Consider the following 23836-nt stretch of genomic DNA (forward strand, 5'->3'; position numbering starts at 1 on the left):
GAATGCATAAATAAATGAATGAATGATGACCTAACTGGAAGACCAGCCAAACCTCTTCAGAAACAAGGAAGGGTAAGGAGGTCCCTAAAACTTTCCCTTGGGTATGTGAGCCCTAGTTCAGGGGTCACTACTCTTGAAGGGACAGAAAAAGAGAGAGAACACCAGAGAATGTGGGCCACAGTAGGGGCACTCTGCCTCACCCCATGACGGTCAGGGAGACACAGGCTTTGGGAACCTCCTGTCCTCCCTACAGCACGCCTGCATGGTATGTGAGGAGCAGAGGTTAGGGCAGGGCCGCATGCCTGGAAAGTGCTAGAAAAGATCAGGGATCATCATCATCATCATCATTTTTATTCCCATGATTCCTACCATCCCAGGGCAGGTTCTATACAAACTACCTCGGCTATTTTTGAAAGGCCCAGTTGCTTTTTTCTTTCACAATTTCTTCCCCAGACACCCCTGCCTCACACCATCAGGCCAGCCAGAGGTGGCGGCCATGGGCAGAACCTGGGGCCTGCTTAAAGTTTGACCCCACCCCATGCCTGAGGGTCCCAGTGCCAACACCTCCCGAGCTGTGTGGTTGTGGTCGATGTAGCAGGGGATGAAGCTGCCCTTCTGAATGGCTGTTGCATACAGTTGGGTCTTGGCCGAGGCTTCATCGACTTTCCCAGACTCAGTGGGCTAGGGACAGGGTGGTGGAAGAAGACATACAAGAAGAAGCGTGACTACGGGGCCGACCCTGGCCATAAATCCAGCCCTCTGCAATCACTTGGCATTGCTCCACTGGGGCTCCCAGCTGATAATTAAAGCTCATGGTCCCTGCGAGCCCTTCCAAGGAGATCAATATAATAAATCTTCCCTGTTCTATTTGAATATTTCATCGCCCTCACAAGGACCACTGCCTGCCTGTTCTCTTTGTAAAGATGTGATAACAAGGGTTGTAAGCGGACAGAGAGCCAGGAGGTCTGGCTGATGTTCCCAGTATTGTGGCTGAAGTGCTCAGTCTCCCAGGTAAGTCACTAATCTCTCAGGATCTTTGCTTCCTCATCCTGAGGCCCTGGGCATGGGGTTCTCCTTAGAACCCAGGGAAGGTATGGACTCCTGGGGCCATGGTTGAGGAGTTGCTTGGAAAGAAGTCAGTGCCAGGGCCTGAGGGAGGGAGGGTGGGAGGGAGGAGGAGAACTAATCTGAACTCAGCACCTACTATGTGCCTACCCCTTGCTATGTGCTTTATGCACATCATGGCACTTGAGCTTCCTAATGTCCACACTAGGAGGGACAGTATCTAAGTTTTGCTGAGGAGGAATGGAGGCCTAGGGGGTTATGGATAGACCATAGGTAAGCAGCAAACTTGGGTTAGGAACCCAGGCTAACTTCACATTTTTCTTTAAACAATCATAGGGGTCTGTGATGCGTACTGAGAGGGAAAAGTGATGCTTCTGTCCATCTCTTGCCAGTGCTTGGCACACAGTAGGTGCTTAATAAAGTACTTGAATAATGAAAGAATAAATTCTCCTTTCTATCAGTCAGCAATGAGGAGAAGGGTTGGGCATGGGGCACTGGGGCAGGGAGGCTTGGGTCATGGACTGAGGGGTTATTGCTTTGGAATGCACGCCTCTAGGCTCTTGCCCTGTTGTGCACTAGAGGGGTGCATTCTAGTGTCCACTAGAGGGATGTTGTCCACCAGAGGGGTGCATTCCAAGGAACACTGTACCTCCCACATGCCCCAATTCTCCCGAGCCTTCCTCCTGCCAAGGCAGCATGGAGACAGCACAGAATGAGCTAGCGTGGGAGACAGTGTGCCCTAGGCTCACCCCTGACTATGCTACTCACTTACTCTGTCACCCAGGATGAGAGCATTCTACTCTCTGGGTCTCAGTTCTATGTATGCAAAATACAATTCACCTTGAGAATCAGAGATGGTGTGTGTGGTACCTAGCCCAGGACCTGGAATATAGTAGGTGCTCTGTAAATACTGTATTTCTTTGACTTTTAAGTAACCTCCCCTTCTTTAAACATGTGTGAAATGAGAATACATCTTTAATTGGTGTATTCATTTAATGCAGTAGATGTTCTGTGCTCATTGGACTGTTTTATGGAGATGAACTCAAAGAATTCCAAATTCTCATGGAAATGATTCCTGTTTATCTGCTGGGAGCTATGTTTCTTTAGTCCCACATGGCCCAAGAGCTGTCATACTTCTGGGTCAGCCTGGGGTGCCCAGAGTTGCACTGAAGGGATAGCTGGGGTCATCTAGATGGTGCCCACCCGCCCTCTCTCACTTGTCCCAGGCCCACATGAGCCCAGAGCCTGGGGCTCTGCCTCACTTTCACCAACTCAAAGTGCTAGGGGTGGAAGGCATGCAAGTACTTGATGGGGATTTGGAAGGACAACAGGTCCTCTTTCTTTTTATTGTCCACCAGCTTGAGAGTAACTTCTGCAGAGGGAGAAAAATGACCACAGGCTCATGGCAGGGCTCAGCTGATCACTGTCCCTCCGACTGAGGTGAGGCAGTGAGAGGTGAGCAAGAGGCCCACACTGAAGAATCATCATGCACGCACAAGTGTAGAACACACAGATGCACACAACTTCACAAGAACTACTGAGTGCCTGCACAGGGTAAGTATCTATGCAAGGTGCTGTTGAGACCGAAAAATGCAATACTCTCCTGCTCCCGAGATTCCCAGCCCAGAGATGAACACACACAGAACTGAGCCCAGTCCCCTTAGCAATAGACACATGGACAGACACAGAGACATACACGTAAGTAGGGATAGTACCCCTTCCCAGGAATAAGGCCCCTTCCTGTGGTCACAGACTCTCTTACTAGCTCCTTAGGCAGGAGGGGGAGGGCTTGTCTCCCATATGTTGTAGAGGGGGAAAAATGAGGCTCAGTAAGAAAAAAATGTTCTAATCAAGAAATCTTTCAATGCAAATATCAACAAAAGTCTATAAATGAAAACTGGTCTAAACACTAAGAATGATGCACCATGTAGGAAACTCATTCCAAAGAGACTTGGTTTTGTCTTCAAATGCATGAACTTTGGGATGAACTCTGAGGAACACCACTGACCTGGAAATAATCATGGTGATCCCACTTAGTAAGCACCTACTGATTGCCAGCCATAGGGATGGGCACTCCTGAGCCATTATTACAACAAATTTCCACCACAGACCCTCAAGGAGGAATCATCATTTCTGTTTTTTAAGTGTGGACCTGGAGTTCAGAGAGGTGATCTAACTTGATCAACATCACATGGTTGGTAAATGGCTGATGCAAGAGGCTGGATTTAGTGACCCTGGAGTCATCTTCCCACTCTGGAAACCTATGATTTGAGGAAGAAGAGGAGAGGGGGAAGGAGGAAATAAATAAATGGATGGAGAAGGGAGGGAGAAAAAAGAGAGATCTAGAGGAGAATGGGAAAGGGAGAATCCGGGTGGATGGATGTACTGGAGGGAGATTTCTGGATAGCCCCTTGCCCTTTGCCTCTCTTCTTGAGACAAGGACGTTTCAGCACCAGGGACAGCTGCCGGCCCTGCAGGCTCACTGGGAGCACAGCACTGCTGGGTCACGTGAGCTGAGTGGGTCATTTGGATGAGGGGGTGGAGGAGGAGCTGAGAGCTTTGCTGCTTACTCTTCCTTATTTCCTCCTTCCCACAGCTACCATGGATGCACGGGAAGGGAAAGACACTTGCCAAAGTCCCTCAAGAGCCGGCCATATGGGATTCATGCTCAAAGGAAAGAGGGGGAAGTAGGCACTGAAAGGACTTGAAGCTGCCTCGAAGAAAGGAGAATAAGGGACTTCTCTGGTGGTACAGTGGTTAAGACTCTGCACTTCCACTGCAGGGGGTGCAGGTTCCATCTCTGGTTGGAAAACTAAGATTCCATATGTTGCACAGCTGAAAAATAATAATGCAATAAAACAGAAATATAGGGCTTTATTGTTGGCCCAGACAATAAAGAATCCACCTGCAATCCAGGAGAACAGGGTTCAGTTCCTGGGTCGGGAAGATCCCCTGGAGAAGGGAATGGCCACCCACTCCAGTATTCTTGCCTGGAGAATTCCATGGACAGAAGAGTCTGGTGGGCTACTGATCATGGAGTTGCAGAGTCGGACATGACTGAGCAAGGAATACTTTCACTTTTTAAGTGATTTATTAAAACAAAAAAAAGAAAGTAGAGTAAGGCAAGGGATGAAGTCAGTAGACCTAGTTTCTAGTACCAACATACTGACTTGCTTTGTGACTTGTAGCCAGTTACTTAACCTCTCTGAGCTTCATGTTCCTGCTCTGCAAATGTTAATACTTTAAAGAAAAAAAACTCTGTCCCTCTCCTAATAACTGCTGTAGGGAAGGGGTATACGTTTTCCAACCCATAAAATTCTTAGCAAATAAGTGTTCCTTGTAGCAGTCACCCTTTTCTTGCTCATTAACCATCTGTAGTGTTCCATATGCTCATCCAGCCCTGAGCAGACTCAAAACACTCAGCTGGGGGATTCCAGTGCTCCCAGTCAAAGTTACAAGAGTAGCTGTGAAGCCTGAAGCCCCTCATGGCCATTACCCATGGGCCCTGAGTCCTCAAATCCAGTTGGAATTTGCTGAGGCCAAACAAGGGGTGAGTGCTTGTATTTCTCACCACCCCCCTCCCCAATCTCTGGAGCTCTGTGTGGGCAGCCAGCAGATGAGCTGTAATTGGGGAAAATGGACAGCCATCCTCCCTGTTCCTGTCTCCTTGCTACAAACACGCCTCATCAGCTTCTTTTCTGGGCATTGTGCCCCTCTGGCCTCCTACAGCTCCCTTTGTGTGGCCGACAAGCCATTTCTGCCGCCAGCCTGCTCTGGCCCTGACACGGGGTCTGCAACTCCCCTTTGCTTTTCATTAACACATCCTTGAGCTACCTCCCACCCTTCCCCCACCTCTTGGCCTGGCCCCCAATCTCCCCCACCCCCCACTGCAGATATCACCACAGCAACCGGTTCCAACCAGGTTCCAGCAAGCATCCAGCTCCTTCAGGCTGCAAAGAGGCTCCTGCGAATACTCCCTGCCTTCCCACAAGGTCTCCCCACCTCTTGTCCCTCCTGTCTGAATCCTGCTTTCCCCTCTGCTACACAGATGGGCCCCAAGGTCACTGACTCATCATGCCCTTTCCTGTAATCCCCCCAGATGTGGAGAGCCCAGGGCAGGATCACAGCCCAGGTCTACTCATCCCAACCTGTTAGCCTGTCAGCCACACAGATGTATACACACACACAAACACACACACACACACACAAACTATATACATTATGTACCAACAGGCATACACCAGCTTCCAGATAGATCTAGCTGCACACATAACACACTGTTGCCGCCAGACATGTGAATGCACACATACATACAAGACACACAGATGTGTATGCCTATAGGCACAAGCGCGTATTCACACATGCATATGAACCAGCATGTAGGTGTTCATACACAGGCATACATGTGTACATGCATGAGATCCGTGGTCAATTTCTCCTCCTTTTCCACATTTTCTCAGCAGCTCCACTTATCCCTTTATAGGCAGAAAAGAAAAATCCTGGGGCTTGACCTAGAACCAGCTTCTTTCTCCTGTTACTGATGCTACTCTTCACCCCCTCCCTCTCTCCCTTTCCACCATCTTTAGCAGCTGGGGGCCCATCTTTGTGAGGTAGACAAGGAGCTCTGTCTAAGTCCCTGGCGAGGTTTTCAAGGGAAGGAGTAAGGCCTGTCTTCTGGGGTAGGTCACCTGCAAATGGGAACCTGAGACTGACCAGATAAGACAGGCACCTGCAAGTCTGCACTAACAGCCTGATGCTGGTGCCCACAGTTGTCCTGGCATCAGCCGGTCAGTACTGCTGCGTGCCCAGCCTAAGCTCTCACCTGAGAATGGAAATCAGATGGGTCCCCAGTATGGAAGACACAAGTGTGCACACATGTGTGTGTACATGCGTGTGTGCATGCTAAGTTGCTTCAGTTGTGTCCGACTCTTTGGGACCCTATGGACTATAGCCCCCTAGGCCCCTCTGTCCATGGGATTCTCCAGGCAAGAGTACTGGAGTGGGTTGCCGTGCCCTTCTCCAGGGGATCTTCCCGACCTAGGGATTAAACCCATGTCTCTTCTGTCTCCTGCATTAGCAGGTGGGTTCTTTACCACTAGCGCCACCCAGGAAGCCCATATGTGTGTGCTTCGGTGCCTTAAATTGCCTGCAGTGTCAGAATTTGCCAAAACACAGGGCCTAGAAAGGCTTCCGGGGGTGAAGGAGTGAGAACTATTAGGTAGCTTCTATGAACACAACCCCCGACCCTCGGAAGCACAGACATTCTACTGTCTGACAGCGAACAGTGCCTGGGGAGGATGAGGCAGGACAACACAGCCATTCCAGGGAAGCAGGGGACCTCAGGAGCTCCACTGAGAGCATGGAATCCTGGGCCGAGGTTCCCCCCCTTACCGACCACTTGAGCTTGAGTCTGTGACATAAGCTCCCTGAATCTCAGTGTTCTCATCTCAGCAACGGGAGCAGTAGTGCTCCTCTGGGGAGGGGTGAGCCAATGAGCAGTGTGCGGGGACGTGCCAGGAAGCAGTAATGTGCCTTTCAGTGGGAGACGGTGGTAATAACAACCATGAAAATAATAACAACGGTCGTAAAAAAGATAAGCTTTCATTGTCTGGAAAATTCATTTATGTGGAACAACTCATTTTTCGAGCAGGCTGGGGAGATGAGGCATGACAGCATTATGACTTTTTCCTCTAAAGTGCTTTTAACTGAGCTCAAGGAGATGTTCAGGTGATCTCCAGCTGTGTTGAGAGGGAGGCTGGTTCTGCCTCACACTCCACCCCAGCACGCCAGCCCCACCTGCCCCGCCTCCCCCTCATGCCCCACATGCTCCGCTTGGATCTCCACTTTGACTGTGTCCCCCCAGATGCGGGCTTTGGTGGGCTCTGAGGGCACAGACATGACTGCCTTGGAACTCCGGTTCTTTGTCCCCTCGGACGTGGTTTTCCTGGGGAGAGGAGCAGCAGGCTGAGTCAGAGGGAGGGGGTCCTGCCTGTTGTTCCCACTGTCAGACTCCACTGTCCATAAATTTGAGCAAAGGGTGGACAGAGCATGAAGCACTCCCTCCCAGGAAGAGACACTCATGTCAGCCCGGGCCCAGGGAACGCCAGGCCTTGCTCCTTGGCTGCCCTACCTACCCGGGTGACCAGGCACCAAAGGTTGAGGGTGGGGTAGAATTGGAGGGAAACTCCTTGTCTGTCTGACTTCCTGCCCCCTGCCAGGTAAGGGCGGCCCATCAGGCAGCTGGGTGCATAGATGCCTTTCTCCTGGCTCTCTTCTGAGGTTCTGGTGGGAGGGGGGCTTTGGCAGGGCAGCTGTGCAGTGCCCCCATGCTTGGTCTCTCCTTTAACCCTCATCCTCCCAGCTCCCCTGGCTCTGAACCTTTCCAATGGAATGCACACACACCACTGCCCTGTGCAGCAGCCACTGTGTGCAGGGCCCCGGGGCTGGGCACTTGGAGCTGGGCATGGGGTAGGGCAGAGGGTGGTGAGGAGTTTCAAGCCCATGAGCCCTCAAGGTCCTGCAAGGTCAGGCTGGTCCGAGGTGGGGCGGGAACATGGGCCTTCTGCATCCCAGAGCACCCCACAGGTATCTGGGATAAGCGGCCCTGAGATCCTGAGCCATCAAACAGTTCAGTAAGGGAATTAATGCTTCTTCTGTTGAGGAGGTTATTATATCAGGGCTGGAACAGGTGCTGCTACATTAACTGCAGCAATCACGGGTGAGGAACCATCCAAGCGAACCTTGGCAGGGGGACCGCACTCAGGAGGGAGAAGCATCAAATGGCACCTCAGGGTGGGAAGCAGAGATGATGTCCTCACCAACCCTTGGCCCCCACCTGCAGAGGCCCCCACAAAGAGTGTGGGGCAAGCGAGTCAGCTCAGAAGCTCAGAGCCAATGCGGCCCCTGTGTTAGCAGCCCCAGCCTGAGATCCTTCCCAGCCCAGCATGCTCCTCTCCTCCAGGAAGCCCTCTGGGATGCCCTGGCCCTCACTGCTCCCTCTGTCCTCTCAACTTGAGTGACACAGGGGCCTGGAACTTTCTTTCGAACCTTTACAGCTCTACTCTATGGACACCCATTCATATGGGAGTCCTGTATCCAAGCTCCAGGGGTCCGCTGAGGACTCCTCCCTCTGCTTCAGCTAGAGGTAGTATGGTATGGTGTCGATGACAACAGGGTCCCTGGAGTCAGACCACATGGGCTCCAAACCCCAGCACTAACCCTTAAGTACGGGGCTTCCCAGGTGGCTCAGAGGTAAAGAATCTGCCTGTCAGTGAAGAAGACACAGGAAACAGGTTTGCTCCCTGGGTTGGAAAGATCCCCTGGAGGAGGAAATGGCAACCTGCTCCAGTATTCTTGCCTGGAGAATTCCATGGACAGAGGAGCCTGATGGGCTACAGTCCATGGGGTCACAAAGAGTCCAACATGACTGAGTACACAATCCTTAAGTAGCTGTGTGACCTTGAGCAAGGTTCGTGACCTTGTTGGGCTTTACTTCCTTCATCTGTGAAGCGGGGGTGGTGATTCAGGGTTGTTGTGGACAAAAATTCATACATGTAAAGTATCTGACATTGTTAAATACCACGAGAGTGTTAACAATAATGATAGTAGCAATAATTATCATAATTTTAGCTGCTCCTGACCTGGTGTCTCTCCATCTTGACTCCCAACTCTTGGTCTGCAACAGGAGGTCCCTGGTTGCTGTGACGAAACGATGCAAAGAGCACAGGCTCTGGAACCACGCCAAAGTGGTTTCAAGCCCACAGTTCTCTCCTGGCCGAGCACCTCCCCTCTCTGAGCCAGTTTCCTCTTCTCTAAGCAGCAACTCCCTCTAAGGATGGTTATCAGGACAGGGAAGAAAGTATAATAAGCTTTGGTACTGATCCCCCTGCCACCACAATGAGATATGAAGGGGTGCCCATAGAGCAATACCCTGGAGCCCCCCAGACTCAGTGCCTAGACACATACGGCCATCACCTCCCCATGCCTGAAAAGCAGGTCCTTCAGGCCCAGGGATATGCATGTGAGAGGCTGCCAGGCTGGAGAGGAGACAGCAGAAAGGCTGGCGGGGCGGTAGAGCCCAGCCTGCCGTGCTCCTCAGCCCCTTCCTCCCAGCTCTGTGGCCTCTGCTAACTGAGGGGTGACACTGGGACCTCTCCTCCTGCCGCTCTGCTCTGGTCCTCCCTCTGACAGCCAGGCCCAAGGTTGGAGGCCTCAGAGCTCTCAGCAGCCTCCCACCAGCTCCCATGCCGCCTGTTCAGTCTGGTCCCCACGCCTCCCTTCCTCTGGGAACCAGGAACCAGGCTCCACGGAGGACAGAAGGCAGAGCGAAGCAGAGAGGCAGAAGCGCTGAGCAGGGAGTGATGTAAGGACATGTGTCAGGAGGAAGTCAGACCTTCTCCACCCAAACGGCAAGCCTGCTCCTTCAGGGCACGTGGTATTGCACCCCTGGGGGCTTCCCTGAGCAAAGAGAGGACAGACCCACCGGTTGCGTGATGAACTTAATTTGCAGCAGTGCAGTGACACAATGCAGGTTTTAACCCATGACCCCAACTTTCCAGCCTGTCTTCCACCCTTCTGATGTCTTCAGCCTCTTGTCCCCTCCCCTCCTCTATATAAGCTCCTGGGCATCTGGCAGGAGGAATTCCAGGTGGAAAGACACAGGGAAGGGCAATGGAAAAGGCCAAGGGAGCCTGCTGGTGCTGACTCTGCTCAGGTATAGAAAGGGTTAAGCAAGCATCTCCCTCAGTGAGAGTACTGAGGTTGGGCAGAGCTAGGTGAGCTGAGAAGAAACAGCTCCGGAGGGGTGAGGCCCCAGGGGAAGGATGGAGGCTTTTAGCAGGTGGAGGGAGGCTGTCAGGGTAATGGCTTTTCCTGGCATATCTGGCTCCTCCTGGTCTTGATGCTATTCTAGAAATGAGAGCTAGAGGGGCCTCTGATCCTTCACACAGTTGCAGAAGGAAACCAGTTCACTCCAGGCTTTCAGTCCCCACTCTGGGCCCCCAGCTCGCACAAGAGAAGCTGCCTTCTAATATCCCCCAGGCCTCCGATGGGGTTCAGGTCTCCCAGTGCAGTCTCAGCACCCAGGGGACCTCTCAGGGACCTGCCTCCACACACAGGCCACCTGCAAGCTTGAGACCCTCCCTCCCTATTCCTAAAGCCCTGGTCTGGCTCTATCAGGGGCCCGTGGGGAGCTGCCAGCTGCTGCCCACTGTCCCAGGGCTCAGACTTCATCCAGCCATGGGAGCAGGGCAGCCACCCCAGGATGGAACCAGGGTTGGGTTCAGAGGCCCAGTGCAGTAGTCCTGGGTCCCAAACTGCAGGAAATGTAAGCCCGCCTCCATCCGGCCTACCCCTCCGGGCGCTGGAGCGGGTGCATGTGTGTTTGACAAAGTCCAGCCAGCTGCAAGTGGGAGGGGAGAAGGACTCTGCTTTGCTTCGTGAGGCCAGAACTAAGGGGAGTGTGTCGTCTGGTTCCAGGGGCCTCAGCTCTGAATGGAGGTGCGCTCCGAGAAGGCACAGGGTGCTGAGGGAGAAACAGGCAAGTCCCTGAGGTCCTCCTCAGCCTCCACTGTCCGCCGAATGCCCTCCGGGGCACATACCTCAGGGGAAAACCTATGGGCCAAAGTCCCTGTGCTCAGGAAGCCTCCGCTGACTCCTCGGTTTCCCTTCTCCCATTACAAGCACATGTGTGCATGTGTGGGTGTGTGTGTGCGTGCGAGTGCGTGCGCGCAGACACATGCGCACACACAGCTGCCCCAGAGGTTTGTGTGACATGCTGTGCCTGATCTTCATACCCGGCCTCCAGTCTGCTAGCCCTCAAGGTGCCTCTGTGTCTCTCAGCCCACCTCCTGCCCTGGCTGTGCTCTCGGTCTTCCACAATCCTCAAAATGAACAACTGCCACGGTCTGGCCTCCTCCTAAGCGGGGTTTTGGAAGGATGTCAGCCACCTGACTTGACCCGAGTGCCAATCCCTGGGCAGCCCTTGGGGGATCAAGGGAAAGGGGAGCACTCCAGTGTGGGCCTGCTCTGGCTGCTGGGGTCCCGGATGGGCAGGCTCCCGAATCCTGAAAGACCAGAGGGATATTCCCAGAAGCCCCGGGGAGGGAAGTGCTTGGGTAGATAGAGAAGGATGTGGTGGAGGGCAGAACTGTAGGTGGATGGGTGGCAGAGGAGGTCTTGTGACCTTTTGGCCTGTCCTCCACAGCCCTGCTGCTCTCTCACAGAGAACCTTAGAGGGAGGTGAGGAAACAGGTTCAGATGAAGACTGCTGCAGCCAGATGCTGGCGTGCCATGACTGGGCCTCATTCTGTTCTGAGAAGACAAGGAAACTGTCTTCTTCCTGGACCCTCCGTGCTGGCCTCTGAGCCAGGAAGGCCAGCCTCCCCCATCCTCCAGAAGCCCAAGAGGCTGCTGGGTTCCCAGGTCACAGGGCCACCCCCATCCCCGGAAGGCACAGACAAACCCCATGACCACTTCCTGCCTCAGAGGCCCAGTCTTACACAATGTGGACAGGATGGAAGAGCTGGCCTCTGCAGAGATGGCCATCTGATCAGGCTGGTCAGAGGCTGGATTCCTGTGTTTCTGACCCTGCCTGAGATGGACCAGGGAAGGAATGTTTCCTGGAGGAGGCAGGGCTTGAACAGGTGGAAAGGAGGACCTTCCCAATTGGAGGATAGAGCTTGAGGCTCAAAGAGCTGTAGGCCAATGGGCAGGTCTGGAGAGGGGCTGGCGGTCCTCTCTAAGGTCAGTGCGTTGGGAGCCTGAGTTGGAGTAGTCAGAGAGGAAAACGAGGCTTGTGGTCTTCCCTGACCTCATTCCCTCTCCAGCCTTCTCTCCACACCCAGATGTGGTCATCCTCTGAGGCCAGACAGGTAGAGGGAAAAGCCCTGCTCCTCACACCTCTGGTCTTGGCCAAGGGATAGCTGGGCAAGAAGATGCTTTCAGAGGCTCCATGAAGGAGGAGCTGAGATCGAGTCAGGGAGTGTCTAGTCTGAATCTCCTTCTCTCGCCTCTCCCATGTCACCAGATAACAGCCCATCCATGATGTCCCCCTCCCACTTCATGCTTGCCTCCCCCTGCCCAGCTCCCAGTGCATCTGATCCTTGTGGGTTCTGAGCTCCTGGAAGGCTGCCATTTAAGGCATAAGCAGGGCTGTTATTCTCAGCGAAGTGATGGGCTCTCATCCTGGGTTTCATTTCTTAATTGGATGCTAATGAACCATCACTAATTGTTGATGGTGCTACACCACGACAGGGGGGCCTTGATTTAGAGGATCGAAGGTGTAAGTGGGGTGTAAACTGGGGGCCAGTCATCTCGGCATCCGCACGGGCGTGGTTCCTTCCCTGCACTCTCCTGTGGGCAGCGGGGACTGCTCTGGAAATCAGAAATGGCACACTCCAAGAAACTCTGAGATGAGCTCTCTGGCAAAGGAAGAAGTCTTTCTGTAAAACAAGAATGCTGATCCCCACACCCCCACCCACACTTCATCTGAAATAGCCCTGCTGTTCTCAGGGGAGCCCCTTATGGTCAACAGGCACCCCTCCCCCTGGCAGCTCAGGGAGGCAGCCAGGCAGGGATAGTCTTTCCATATGGCCCACAGGAAAACCAGAGCCCACAGAGCTTTGGGGCTGGTCTAAAGCCAGACTCAAGGCCCAGTCTACCAGGCACCATCACGTCCTTCATCCTTTCCTGGGAAGAATTTCCTTGTTTTCCAGAGACCCCTTTTGTCTCTGTTGAGGCAAGGGATGGTAGGAGGCAAAGAAGGGCCTCTGTTTGTGCCATCTGCAAACCTTTGGAATGTCTGAAGTGAAAGTTGCTCAGTCGCATTCGACTCCTGGTAACCCTATGGACTGTAGCCCACCAAGCTCCTCTGTCCATGGAAATCTCCAGGCAAGAACACTGGAGTGGGTTGCCATTTCCTTCTCCAGGGAATCTTCCTGACCCAGGGATCAAACCCAGGTCTCCCTCATTGCAGGCAGATTCTTCTCCATCTGAGCCACCAGAGAAACCCTTGGCATGTCCAGCTGTGGCCAATCCTGTGGCCTAGCTTGGTGAGGGACCCATTTCTCAGGCAGAGGAGAGAGGGCCCAGCTGTCTGTCAACACCATGTCCTAAAGGATGTCATGACAGTCTCCTTGGGAAAGTACAGCCTTGGGAGAGACAACCCTGGAAGATCCACCATGACTTGGAATCCTTCTCGATGGGTCTCTCTGTACACTCCCTCTGTACACTCCCTCGATGGGTCTCTCTGTACACTCCCTCTGTACCCTTTCGCACAGATGCCATTTCAGAGCAGAAAGAATGTGGGCAGACATTTAAGTGAACTTCCCAGCTTCAGAAAAATGACTTGAGACACAGAGCCTGCCTCCTGCCCCCTTCCCAAGAGATAGCCTCCCTCAGGAGTTCTGTTCCCATGTGCTGGGGCCTGGAGCCTGCTCAGCTGCCTTCTGCCTTGGGAGATTGTGGGCACAGGGCAAGTGAAGGGTATCTACTACTCATTACTCCATCTCCCCCCGCTAGACTGTGAGCTCCTGGAGGACAGGGATCTGCCTTGTCAGAGTTGCAGTTGTTCCCAGCTCCCAGTCTGGGCACAGTGGGTCCCAGCAAGTGTTTGTGGCATGAAGAAAGGGGCGCCGGACCCTTGGAAAAGCACGTGGAGACAGAGGCAGCCCCTCCTCTCCAGCTCTGCTATGCCAGACCTCAGCCTGGACTGCTGGGACCCTGCTTTAACCCGGGGCAGCTCATCAGGACCACCCTGAAAGCAGTTCTAGCCTAGGAGGAGAGTTCAGACCCCAAGTTCTAATCCAGAAGCGTGGGGGCTGGGACCTCTTGAGGTTCTGGTGCCTTGGGGCTTTGAGATCCTTGGTGCAGATTGGACCCTGGCCTCTCTGTCCCAGCGTGGCGCCCTGGGGCTGGATCCTGAATCCTGGTTCTCCTGGCCACACTGACCATCTTGATCACCCCGCACCGTAGCCATGGTCTGGCTCCCCAGGTCCAACTTTTCCAATACCCACAGGACATCTCAGCATGCACATGGCACTCCCCACAGGCCCTGGAACTAAGTGGGAAGTCAGCAAATGAGAGATGGGGTGGGAGAATGTCAGGACCATGAGCCCTTCCCCTCACTCAGGGCCAGCCGCATCTGTCTCCAACTTTGTAGGACCAGGAAAGAGGGAGACCGCAGCCCACCTCCCCAGAGATAAAACCCCTCAGCCTTCTGAGCATTCTCTCATGGGTTGTGGGTCTCATGAGTCCTGGCCTCACTGCCTACTAGGGCTTCCCAGGTGGCAATTGTGGTAAAGAACCCACCTGCCAAAGCAGGAGACACAAGAAATGCAGGTTCGATCCTTGGGTAGGGAAGATCCCCTGGAGGAGGACATGCAATCCACTCCAGTATTCTTGCCTGGAGAATTCCATGGACAGAGGAGCCTGGTGGGCTACAGTCCATGGGGTCACAAAGAGTCAGGCACAACTGAAGTGACTTAGTACACATGCACGCACGCACGACTGGCTACTGATTGTGCAGGCTCATCCTTTAAACATCTGTGAGCTCAGCTCCTCCCAACAATGTAACTCACAATGTCTCTGTAACTCACAGTTTTCTGGATGGACAGTGAACCCCAGAGGGGGAGGGGATGAGAAGGCCAGTTTGGGGAAGACTAAGTCTGGCATAGAATATATACTGACTGGTAGGTCCAGGGGCTGGAAAGGTCTGAACTGGACCCAAACATTCTGGAACCCCCAGAATTGGGGTGGAGGTGGGTAGTCTGGGGTGGGGGAGATGTCTCAGGAGTGTAGAGATGCAGGGGAGGGTCTGGAACTGAGCAGGGAGCATGGACAGTCACAGGGTCAGGGAGAAAGGGCCCCACAAAGGAGTGGGCAGAGAGAGAAAGGGGGATCAGGACACCAGGTGTCCTGGGAGCAAAGAAAGAAGGGGCTTCGAGAAGTGGGGATTGGGGCTTCCCTGGTGGTCCAGTGGCTAAGACTCCACACTCCCAGTGCAGGGAGCCCAGGTTCAATCCCTAGTCATGGAAGTAGATCCCACATGCTGTAACTAAGACCCTGTGCAGTCAAATAAATAAATATTTTTTAAAAAAGAAGCGGGGGATGCCTCTCAGACTTGTTCAAAGGATGAGCAGTCATGGGGAAGTCTGTGGCCCCTGGGAGAGCAGGGCGGTCAGTGACAATGAATGCGGAGGTTGAGTCTAAGTGGGCTGAGGGTTCAGGAAGGGAAGATGAGGAGGTGAGACTCAGATCCAACTGAGCAGAGGCGCTCGTTCTGCCTGTAAAAACTGGCTGATTTCATACAACAATCTGGATTCCCACCTTCTCTTGAAAAATTGAGAGCTCTAACCACTCCAGAATTGGGGTGGAGGTGGGTAGCCTGGGGTGAGTGAGATGTCATACACCTGGCTGATTTCTGTACCTATTAACTGGCATGGGCCTTGAAGGGGCTGTGACCGTGCCATCCCTGGTGCCATTCCTTCTGGTGGAATCTCACTGCGTGTATAGGGATGGGAGAGGACAGAGACGGGAGAGCACAATGGCAGAGGGAGCTGAGTTGGAACCCCAGTCCTGGCTCCCTGCCCAGTGGCCTCCCATTCTCTTCGATAGATGCTAGAGTACAGGCGTGTGACCCTGAAACCTGGGGGGCCAGGCGAGGGCAGAGCGAAGCCCAACCACGCCTGGATGGGGCACCAAGCCTCCGGGCTCCTCATGGTGTCCTGGGAGGAAGGAGGAGTCCTGTCAGCAGTTTTGGTCATGCTCAGAAATAAGCAGAGCAGACAGCCTGTGTCTAATGCAGTGAGGACACCAGGAAGGCCCCCTCCCCCCGGCCTGCCTCATCGCCTGAAATCACTCCACTAATACTTGCTTCAGTTGGTAAACTCTGTCCTTCTGGGCTGCCCCTCCGGGATTCCAGCACCCCTGGGGGAGAACTCAGGCTTTGGGGGTTTGAATAAAAGTTTCAAGTGTGAGAAGACCTCAGGAGGCCTTGGCAGCAGTGATGGAGGAACAAAGAACCCTGTGGCTTCAGTCTGGCTGGGGGGGGTCTCCGGCCAACCTCCTTTTAAACACTGACGCCAGCTGTGTTTATATCTCTGGGCTCTGAGCCTCAGGGGACTGACGTCACTTGGAACAGGTGCAGGTAGGTCAGGCGGTGGCATAGGCAGGAGGCCCTGCAGGGAAGATAAAACTCAGGATTCCAGGGCCTTCTCCTCCATCATGCGCCTTCTTCCACGGGCATCCTGCTGGGAAGGAAGGAGGCTTGGCCTCTGCCAGAGCAAATGGCCGGTGGCCAGATGGGGACAGTGTTCTTCATCTGCTCCACTCCCACTGGCCAGCCACGTGATCTTAGTCAAGTCCCTTCACTGCCCGAAGTCTTGGCCTCCTTGACTATTAAATGGGGCCAGTGTGACTGGCCTCCCTGGGCCGCTGTGTTAGAGTCAGAATGCGTGGAGAACCAAGTGCTGAGTGAGCTCAGTGTAGGACCTGCCCAGCAAATGCGGGCTGCTTTTTTACTTCACGTGACCACTGTCACTGTATTAATTTTGTTATTATAGTGTTATTTTTGTAAGTCCAATGCTCTGGCTGCTGAGACAAGCTCCCAGGGCACCTATGGGTCATATTGGGCCTCCACCCACTTCGCCCAAATTTCTGCCCTCTGGGGCTCTTGGCCAAGGCCCACCACTGGACACAGGCAGATGTGAGCAGTCAAGTCCCAGGAGGGTCTTCAGACTAGTCACTGGATCTTTTCTGCAATTCTGGGACCCTGATGCCAACATCACCTTCCAAGGGTAGCAGCTACATGAAGATCAAGGCAGATAGTGAAGTGGAAAGAGATTTTGGATTTTGGAATCCTGGCTTGGATACCCATTTGTTCTGTGATGTTGGGCAGTCATGAAAATGCTCTGAGCCTTAGTAACCTAAGGACAATGTTACCTACTTAACAAGACCAAGTGATGATTAAATATCACACACACATACACACAAACACATGCACACTCCTAGCCCATTTGACAGGTATATGGTGGTGGTGGTGTAGTTGCTAAGTCATGTCTAACACTTGTGATCCCATGGACTGTAGCCTGCCAGGCGCCTCTGTCCAGGAGATTCTCCAGGCGAGAATACAGGAGTGGGTTGCCATTTCCTTCTCCAGAGGATCTTCCCAACCTGGAATCCAACCCAGGTCTCCTGCATTGAAGGCAGATTCTTTACCAACTGAGCTATGAGGGAAGACCCGGTTATATGGTAGACACTTGAAAAATATAACTATCTTCAACTTGCCTTTCTTACTAGAACCTTAGACAAAAGTGCCCTACTTTTAATAGTTTCTTCAATTAGTCACCAGGGTCAGGCTCAGTCTAGGGCCAGAGTCATAGCTCTCAGGCTTGTCCAAAAAACCCCCAAGATTTGATGAGTATGACTAACTGGGCTGATCTGTGCCCTGTCTCTCTTACCCTGGCCTGGACCAAGCCTGTCCCATGTGTACAGAGGAAGCAGCCCTCCCCCTCCCAGTACTGGCTTTGTCCCTGCTCTGGGCAGCAGGCAGTCACAGAAGCAGCTGCCAACCGGCAGCCCAGCCATCCAGCCCTTGGCCAAGGGTCAGAACCCTGCAGGCCATCTCCTGGCTGGTCCCGTCCCCACACTCTGCATGCTGGGATACTCCCCACCTGTCAGGGCCACTGTCTTCCTGGTCCCTGCTGTGCTCTGTCAGGCAGGTCTCTCTGTGCCAAGCTGAGAGGCAGGTGCTGGGCACTGCTCAGACCCCAGAGCCTTGAATCTAGCCACTCAGGAGAGCCCCTGGGCCTGGCCACTGGCCCAGCAGACCTCGGGGTGTAATCTGTTGGGTGGTACAACTGGAGTTCTTGTTGCCTCTAAGGAACTGAGAGTGTTTACCAGGCCAGAGAGCAAACCAGCCCAGCAAGCCTGGAACTAGCATGGGTGCCAAGGCTTATATCCTGGCCATGGGAAGACCAGGACTCAGAGAGGGGCAGGGCCCAGACTGGGGTCACACAGGGATTCATGAGCCATGGGCTAGACCCTGGGTTTTCCTGATTCCATTTTGCCTTCTCTCCATTGCTCTGTGGCTTCTTCTGCTAGGTCTCAGGTGCCCACTGTGACTCCTACTAAGGATATCCCCTCACCCTATGTAAGGCTTTATATCTGCCAGCATCTCCCAGATGGTGGTCTGGCTCCCCCATTTCTTCAGCCCTTTGGGGCAGGTTCTCAGGTGAGATATTCAGCTTCAAGAGGTAAACTTGCCCAACATCACGGAGATGCTCAAAATACAGCCAGATTCATTCATTCATCTGTTTATTCATTCATTCAACAATTATTAATCGAGAGCTTCCTAAGCTCCAGAGACTATGTTGAAAGTAGGGATAAGATGGGGAGGGAAACAGACTTGGGGTTCGCTCATGGAACTAGTGGGGCACAATGGGAGGAGGTGCAGATGAAGAATAAGTCAATAATCACATCAAAGCACATAAAACATGCGAAACTGCAGCGGCAACACTGGAGAAGTACATAGTCCCATGGAAGCATGGAATAGATGAGGATCTGGCCTGGTCTGGGAAGTGGGGAGGGCTTCCTTGAGGAGGTGATGACTGAGTTGAGATCCAAAGAGGGGGGATAGAATGTTCTTGGGAGGGAGAGTGCAAAGGCCTGGTGAGAGAGGGAAGAGGGACTGCTCAGAGAATTGAGAGATGTTTGTCCATCAGGCTGGAGCAGACAGGAGGAAGTGGGGGGTATCATGCTGCTGGGGAGCTTGAGGGACTGACAAAGACCTAACCATGTTGGGCCTAGAATTCTCTTTACCTTGGGAGCAATGTGAAAGCATCAGAGAGCTCCACTGATACTATGGCACCACTATATCAAACGATAACCTGCCTTTGAAGGGGGTTTGAAAAGGGGTCGTGTTAGATATACCAAGAGGTGAACAGTGCAGTAGCCTAAGGTGGTGGAGCTGGTGGAGAGGAGCAGCCAAAACCAAGATCACAGGAGAACTGACACGACTTGGCAGTGGATTGAATGGGGGAAAAGAATGTGATTACTGATGCCAAGATGGGGAGGAGCTCCATGAAAAGAGTATAGAGAAACAAGAGAACTTGGGTTGAAACCTGGAACAAGCCAACATTTAATTCCCTGTAGACGAGATAAAGAGTTACTCTTCAAAGAAAATAAGAGTAGGGCATCTTGGAAGCCAGGGCAAGGAAGGGTTTCCAACAGAATGAGTGGTCATGAGAGGCTAATGCCACTAAGAGATTACAGAAGATGAGCCCCATTGGATGGAGAGCTAGGCATGGTGATTACTGGTGATTTTAAACAAAGCTATGGTTGGATGGCATCACTGATTCAATGGACATGAACTTGGGCAAACTCCAGGAGATGGTGAGGGACAGGAAAGCCTGGTGTGCTACAGTCCATGGGGTGGCAAAGAGTCAGACCCAACTTGGTGACTGAACAACATTTCAGTGAAGAAGTGGGGTCAGATTGGAAGCAGGTCAATGGCTCAGCTGGAAAGAGGCAGAACCAACCACAAGATAAGCCAAGTGGACCTGTTGGTCTGGCATAGCCACCACTGGGGGACACACTCTATTACTAGATTTTCTCAAGGCTAGAGCCTTCATGATGGAGGGAAGTGGCTAAACCCCAGACTAGCAAGGCCCCATCTTTGGACCTGAACCCTACCTATTCTGCTCTTCACTAATGAGTTGAGTGAGTGAATGGCTTTGGGGTGCTCTCACCGCCCCCCACCTCTCTGGCCCCAAAATGGACCTGCGTGCTGGGATTGCAACCACTCAGAGAGGAGGAGGGAACCAGACAGAGGTAGGAACCCCAAGGACCATATTCCCTTTCTTAGGTGAGACCAATGGGATGGCAGAAAGTAGGGAACTAAGCCAGGAATCGAGGAGAGGGCACCAAAACAAGGCAACAAAAAGCTGAGGGAAAAAAAAAACCAAAAAACCAACTTTGAAAGAACATAAAATTCCATATATATTCAATATATTATATAATATGATTTAGTATATATTAAACATACAATATATATTTCAAGCATTGAAATATTCATGGCAGATACGTATTCTTTTCGGGGTGTAGGGCTTCTGAGGGTCCCAGTCCTCCCTCTGGGGTTCCTGCCTGGTGCCGGGGGCTCGCACTGAAAGCCCCTTTCAGGTTCTGACAGCTGGGCCTTCTTTCTCAGAAGCCCCCACTTCTGCTTGTATTTGCATCTCATTAGCACCTCCGCGGCTGCTGGCAGCTCCGCCGCCTGGAGCCCTGGAACGCAGGCTGCAGGCTCGCCCAGGCCCTGCTCCCTGCCCCCTCTCTGGGGGGAGATGGGTGCAGCGATGCGCTCCCCCGCTACCCCCTTCCACCCCTCCGCACCCTTCACCCGGGCCGCCGCTTGGCTCCCACTGCGCGTTCCCATGGCAACCGGGTGCCGGCATGGGTCGAGGAGCCCTGGGCCGCCCAGCTCCCCGCCCCGCCGCCCAAACTGGATCGGTGATAGGCAGGGCCTCAGTCTCCCGAGATGATCGGCGATAATTGGTTTATGGAAATAGCGGAGGGGAAAAGGGAGCTCCCCGCCAAGCCTGCTCCCAGCCACCTGTCCTTCCTTACCACGGAAATGGAGGGGGGCGGGGCCGGGCGGGCGGAGGAGCTGGGCAGTGGAAACCCGGCTTTTGAGACAAGCGTGTCACCTGTTGGGCTCCAGCTCATCCTCTGTCCCACTCTATGTGGGTGCCTGTGGCCGGCTTGTTGTCATAGTAACCTAGGATGTTTGCCCAAGTATTCCTTGACCCCTAAGTCTGCTCAGGCCTCTACTGGGCATATTGTTAGGGAAATGGAGAGGGGGAGAGTGGGTCTGTCCTTGGAAAGCCCAGTGTGGGGGACAGAGGAGCAGCACCTAATTTTGTTTATATAAAGTATGTCAGACCAATGTTGCCACTGCTGTGGGTCCCAAAGCAGGGACAGCTCAGCTGGGGTGGGTGCCCGGAGGGGGAGGCACACAAACCAGGCTCTGAAGGTGGATTTCAGCTGGGGTAGGCACTCACCCAAAGGAAACGTGGGCAAAGCCTGCAGGAGGGGAGGGGTAGGTAGCCTGGTGGGGAGGCCTAAGGGCTCCCATTGTCTACAGAGGGGCTAAGGGATAGCAAGTTCATGGAGGGGTTACTGCACATGCTTTATAATCAAGACTGAGCAGATGCTACCCTCCCCCTATCCATATAGAAGTTTGGTTGGATGGAGACTCTTTCACCCCTTGATGCCCTTCCAGCTGAAGTGAGGTCCAGGAAGCATGCAGTGGACATGACATGGCAGGTCTCGCTCGGATACCAGGCTGTGAGAAGCATGCTTCCCGACTCCAGCTGGTTGGAGGGGAGCATGCATTAAGGGATCAGAAGGAACCAGGAAAGCCGCATAATAGAAATGACCAAAGAAGGTGGCGCTGGTGGTAAAGAATCTGCCTGCCAATTCAGGAATCACAAGAGACACAGCTTCGATCCCTGAGTCAGGAAGATCCCCTGGAGTAGGAAATGGTGACCCACACCAGTATTCTTGCCTGGAGAATGCCATGGACAGAGGAGTCTGGCAGGCTATTGTCCATGGGATCAAGGGGTTGCAAAGAGTCAGACATGACTGAGCACGACACACGTACACAAGAAGTGATTGGGACAGAGGAGGAGGATGGTCATGGGGCCCTTACCCCAGGAGTCGGCATGGTAAGACGGAGCACTAAGAGGCTGGGAGAGGTAGGCCTTAGGCTTTCTCCTTACTTTGACCATCACCTCCCACTGAGTCCAGCCCAGGTCTCTGCATATGGGGGTCGATTTGTGGCCAAACCCTGGTGGTTGTGAGATCCAGGAGTGGCTCTTCCCTCCTCCCCAGCCCTGGTGAGCAGCTTCCCGCACAGCAGGGAAGATGTGAAACCTCACCTCTGCAGAGCCCACAGTCCCTGGGTGATTCACACTTGGCCTTCTTTCCTCTCTGGGTGTCACAGTCCCATTCCTGAATCTTTGGGTGCTCATATCCCAAATATCCACATGCTGGTTTCTGCTCCAGGCCACACACCATCCCTGACGCTGCTCTCAACCAGCTACTTATACTACCACGTAGGGCCATGGTGCAGAGCCATTCTTGCAGGTGGGAAGGTTGGTGGCCCCATGGAGAGTGACCGCAGTGGCCTCCTTATGAGGGGGAGCCAGGTGGCTGATGACAGAGTCCAACTTCTGGGAGGTATTCATGGGATCTTCTGGGCCCTCAGTGACCTGTGGAGAAAGCCGGGGCTGAGTGGCCTCTTCCAGGGTGGTCACCTCACTTTATTGCCTCTTGTCTGAGTAACTACTTCCCTCTGTCATCCTCATACCCAGTCTGCAACTACAGGGGCAGTCAACTTTGACCCATTTTCCTCTGTACCTCTGTCCCACCCTCCACATCTCTACCTTCCTCTTGCCTCCCCTAGTCCTGATCCAGCACTTCCTATAGAATGAGATAAGCCAGTCCCACTTCCAAGCCTTTGCTTTTACTGGTACCCGTGTCTGTAATTTCGAAATCCTGCCTGCTTTTGAGATTCTGGTGATTGGCCCTCTTTGCTCTCTCCTGTAATTTCACCCTAGTCCATCCTGTCACCCCAGGTCCCACCTGTGCATCGCGCTTTATATTTTTTTAGAATATTTATTTATTTGGCTGTGCCGGGTCTCAGTTGCAGCATGCGAGATCTAGTTCCCTGACCAGGATTGAACCTGTGCCCCCTGCATTGGGAGCTCAGAGTCTCAACCACTGGACCACCAGGAAAGTCCAGCACTTTTTAGGTTACAAAGGATTATCCACATCCATGAAGTCACCCAAAGAACTAAATGGAGATGAACGAATGTGCCTTTCCCAAATGCCTCATCCATCTTCTACCCAGATAACCCTGTGGGCCAGGGAGGAGGAGAGGCGCCTGCCCGCACGTGGGGTCTCTAGGCTGGTTGCCCGAAGAAGGGGCTCGCACATGCAGGGGCTCAACAGCTCAGCATTCTGTGGATTCGCGAGCAGAAAGCAGAACCCTGAGCTGAGGACAAAGAGGGCAAAGTGGGAAGGGGAGGGAGCTTCCCGAGGCCCAGGGCAGCCTCAGTTTGACTCTGGAGGCAGCGGGGAGTCCACGGAAGGTGGCAGAGTCAGGGTACGGACGTGAGGTTGCTGTGGTTAGGATGTTCATCCCTCGGGCTGCTGTAGTTGGGGGGTCCAGTCCTTGTCAGTTCCTTGGCACGGACAGCCTGGCCCTCTTTCCCAGGGCCTGGGGTTGACACAGTTGACCCAGATTAAACCTCATCTGGCAAGAGGTGCCCCCCACCACTACCTTATGTCCCTCTCGCTAATTCATCAGCACCAGCTGATGTGAGAGGCCCCCCTGGTCCTGGGGGAGAGGCAGTGGACCTCCTCAGGTTGGAGATGGGGTCCTGTGGGGATACGGAGGGAACTGGGGGCTGACCATCTTATATGGGAGACTTGAACTATCAGACCTGCATTCCAAGGCAGGCCATGGCAGGGGAGGAGGAGTCCTCAAAGGGCGAAATGTCCACGGAGACCATCAAGAATGATGTGGGACACTGACTCAGAAAAGCAAGGACATGTCCTAGGCAGGCTTTGTGCTGATGGCAGCCTAGGCAGGCTGGGTCCCCTGGCTCCCTCTGTCCTGATGAGCACTGAGTGCTGGAAAGGCTGGGTTTAAACCAACTCTGCCTCTCATTACGGCAGGAAACAAGGCCACGTGTGCTCTGAGAATCGGTTT

At 53.4% G+C, this 23836-nt stretch overlaps 1 pseudogene; it reads right to left on the bottom strand.

Moving 5' to 3' along the window:
- Positions 1 to 390: 390 nt before the first annotated feature.
- LOC139178217 (coiled-coil domain-containing protein 33-like) overlaps positions 391 to 23836 on the bottom strand; it is a 28744-nt pseudogene continuing 5298 nt past the window's right edge.

This window comes from Bos indicus, chromosome 21, assembly GCF_029378745.1.
Source record: "Bos indicus isolate NIAB-ARS_2022 breed Sahiwal x Tharparkar chromosome 21, NIAB-ARS_B.indTharparkar_mat_pri_1.0, whole genome shotgun sequence".
NCBI lineage: Eukaryota > Metazoa > Chordata > Mammalia > Artiodactyla > Bovidae > Bos > Bos indicus.